The sequence below is a fragment of the Alligator sinensis genome, unplaced genomic scaffold, assembly GCF_000455745.1.
Source record: "Alligator sinensis unplaced genomic scaffold, ASM45574v1 scaffold1190_1, whole genome shotgun sequence".
NCBI lineage: Eukaryota > Metazoa > Chordata > Crocodylia > Alligatoridae > Alligator > Alligator sinensis.
In genome coordinates, this window is record NW_005842969.1 from 458254 (window position 1) to 462258 (window position 4005).

Here is a 4005-nt window from a genome sequence, read left to right on the forward strand (position 1 = left end):
TGGATGCTGTGATGAACCCCTTTACCATTGTTCAAATGTTGCCCATACCCCCTCTGACTTGGTCTCTTGCCTCAGCATTCCCTAACCCGGCAACTGAGTTTTAGTCAATCAAGTTTAAATAGGCCTTGGGACTGGGGAATGTACGGCCCGAGATGCCTATTAAACTTAGAGGTGTGTGTGTGTCTGGGGGGGAAAAGTCCTTAGCAAATCCAGATTAGAACTGGTCTGATAAATGCTGAGCTGGGTGTGTGTGAACATGGGTTGATTAACATTTGAAGCACACATTCCCCATCAGGCAGTGCTCCCCTGCTTCTCTGGTCCCAGAATTCACTGCAGTCTCTGCTTCAGGCTTTCTGTTCTCCATCTCTCATGTAAATGAATGGTCATCTGGTTCCATCTCGGATGTAAATGAGACCTAGGGCAGTTGGTTCACTCTTGTCACCCTTATCTTGAGGGTCTTAGGTGTGTCTCTCACTGCATCTTAATCAGTTTTGTTTAGGTAGAGGAGGGGAGGGAGGGGGGGTGAGTCCTTGTGAGTCAGACAGACTGCATCCTGTGCCAGGGTTGCCCAAGAACACACAGCTGAGACGTAACATTGTCCTTCTTTTTGCCAACCATTCAAATGGGAGTAGTATGTTATACCTACCGCTGGGCTGATACAATACAGGGACTCTCATCTGGCTTGGTACCCAACTGGCTGAAAGTTCCCGGAAATCCCAAAGTAGGCAGATGTGAGAGAGGATGAATCCTTCATGCAGGGTAGACTAACCTTATCAGCGATTTAGTTTAAGACCTGAGCTTAAGGCTTTTAGATGCCTGTCAAACCTCTTCTAGCAGTATTATAACTCTGAATAGTTTTCTTGTTAAATCACTCAATCCCTCTTTGAAGGCTATAGTAGATATGCCGTAATGTGTGTCCTCTGCTTTCCACCCAGAGCTTGTGGAGATAGTGTGGTTGCAGACAGGAAGACTTTCACACAGTCTCACTAATGTAAACTGTCCTTTTAATCTTCAGTGCATCTGTCTATCAATCTGTGGTCCCCATTGCTCTTTTGCCTGAGTGCTTGTTTGCTTTCCCTTTCCTCCTACATATCCATTTCTTTTGGTACCTATAATCTGCATAATTCTTCTGAAATTGGAGACCACATCCTAGGCTATGCAGATCTCTGCTTAGTGCAGGAGAGAGGGTGTCAGATAGAGCACTATAATGTACTAATCCTATGGGCCAGCCCTAGTCCAGGCATCACTTAGAGCTACTGACAGACAAAGCAACTGAAAGCTATTGCTAAAATTGTCACTTTTGCCAGGACTGTCACCAAAGTTCCTGTCAAATGCAAAACTGAGTACTCCACAGGAACTTTCAGTGGCATTACCTTGATACCATCATTGTTCCAGCGTATAAATAAAAGAGCAACAAAAAGTTAAACCAGGAAAATAAGAGCAGTGTGGGGCTCCAGTAGTTGCATCAATAGCCTGCAAGAAAAAATGCATTTGATAGGTGAGAAACCATTTGCAATCTTCTGTTACCTGTAGGTAGATTAACAGAGTCATAACATATGCTTTGCATGTGGAACAGGGGCCCAAAAGAAACTAAAGGAATACTATTTGCATCAGTGTTTTTTGGAAGGTAAGATTACTTTTGCTCTGGCTGCACTAGCTCTGGATTTTGAGGAAGAGATTCTCTTCCATTTATCTGACAGCTCTTTAGAGAGTTGGCTGAGGCCTATGGCAGCCTGTTTGCCAAACATTAACAACAAATACCTTGGCAGCAGCCATGGTAGCACTGGAGCATTATAACTGAGTTCCTTCTAAATACAATCCTACTGTTTCTTGGCACGCTATACTGGAATGTGCATGTTACACTTTGGGCCAGTGGGGTAGCTATCCACACAATGGTCCTTTGGCTGCCAGAACTTGCCAGTTAGACTGTCAGCTGCAGACAGTTCATAGAATTGAGATAAAATTACTTGCATCTTACTTTGCTTATATTTTTCTTAATTTTTTTAGTAGGCTATGGAACCTGCTGTTAATACAAACACTATTTTTGCAGCATTGATGTATTATGAGAGGCTTGTTTTTCGAACAACTGAAGTTATCTTCCCAAACACATAGGGACTTGTTGCTCTGAGATCCAAAGATGGAACAACACTCGTTTTAAAGATGGTTCCATCATAAAGATGCAGTGGAAGGAGCACTTTCAAGAGCTCCTGAATAGAGTTATTACTGTTGAAGATGATACCACTGAAGCCCATTAAGGACTATCTTGAAGATCAACCAACTTATCAAGAGGCCTTGTCTATGAATCTTTCATTAGGGCTGGAAGGGACCTCGGAAGATCAAGTCCAGCCCCCTACCCCAGTGGCAGGAAGCCAGCAGGGAGCATAGGATCCCAGCAAGATAAACATCCAATTGTCTCTTGAAGGCATTCAAAGCGGGTCCTTGAACCACCTCTGGCAGCAGTTTACTCCAAACCTTGGGGGCTCAGACAGTAAAGAAGTTCTTCCTTACGTCCTGCCTGAAATGGTCATGGAGGAGTTTGTGACTGTTCAACCTTGTCATCCCTTGGGGAGCTGTGGTGAACAGACGTTCCCCCAGATCCTGGTGAGCACCCCTGATAAACTTATAGGTAGCCACCAGGACCCCCCTGAGCCTGTGTTTTTCCAGGCTGAAGAGTCCCATGGCTCTCAGACTCTCATCATAAGGTCTGTTTTCCTGACCTCTGATCATGTGCGTGGCTCTCCTCTGAACCCTCTCAAGCTTCTCCACGTCCTTTTTGAATTGTGGAGCCCAAAACTGGATGCAGTACTCCAGCTGCGGCCTCACCAAGGCCGAGTACAACAGGAGAATGACGTCCTGGGATTTGCTTGAGAAGCATCTATGGATGCAAGCCAGCATTTTGCTCACGTTACTAGCTGCAGCATCACATTGCAGGCTCATGTTCATCTTGCGGTCAATCATGACCCACAAGTTCCTTTTGTCAGAAGTGCTGGCCAGTGTAGCGCTGCTGAGCCTATAAGCATGCTGCAGGTTTTTCCTCCCAAGGTGGAGAACCTTGCATTTTTCGGTGTTAAACACCATCAGGTTCTCATCCACCAATTTTCTGAGCCTGTCAAGGTCTGCCTGGATCACCCTCTTGTCCTCAGGTGTGGGTGCTTTACCCCAGAGTTTGGTGCTGTCAGCGAACTTGGCCAGTCTGCTTCTGACTCCAATGTCTACAACATTAATGAAAATGTTAAATAGTATAGACACTAGGACAAAGGCTTGAGGGACCCCACTGGTCACAGCGCACCACGACAATTGACTTCTGTCAACCAACACCCTCTGGGTCCGACCACAGAGCCAATTCCCCAGCCAGCGGATCGTGGTGGGGTCAAGGCCGGAGTTAGCCAGTTTTGCCAAGAGGTGATCATGGGATACCAGATCGAAGGCTTTTTTAACGTCAAGATATATGACATCAATCTCTTCTCCCTTGTCCAGGTGATAGGTCACCTGGTCATAAAAGGAAATGAGATTGGTCAAGCAAGACCTACCTGCAACAAACCTGTGCTAGCTGTCCCTCAGGATGTTGCCATCAGCCAGTCTGTTAAGAATGGCCTCTTTAATAATCTTTTCTAGGATCTTCCCTGGGATGGAGGTCAGGCTGATGGCTCTGTAGTTTGCCGGATCCACTTTCCTCCCTTTCTTGAAGATAGGCAACACATTGGCCTTCTTCCAATCTTCGGGCACTTCACCAGAGCACCAGGAGTTCTCGAAGATCCATGCCAGGGGCCGAGCTATGATGCTTGCCAGCTCCTTGAGTACCCTGGGGTGTAGACTATCAGGGCTGGCTGACTTGAAGGTATTCAGCCTCTCAAGGTGTTCCTTCACGAGGTCAGCATTGATGGAGGGTAAGGAATCTCCCTCACCTGGGCATCCCTGACCCACAGTGGGCAGGGGTGTCCCATGGGACTGGTGAAAAACTGACGCAAAGTACCCATTTAGCAAGTTTGCTTTTTCACGGGCAAT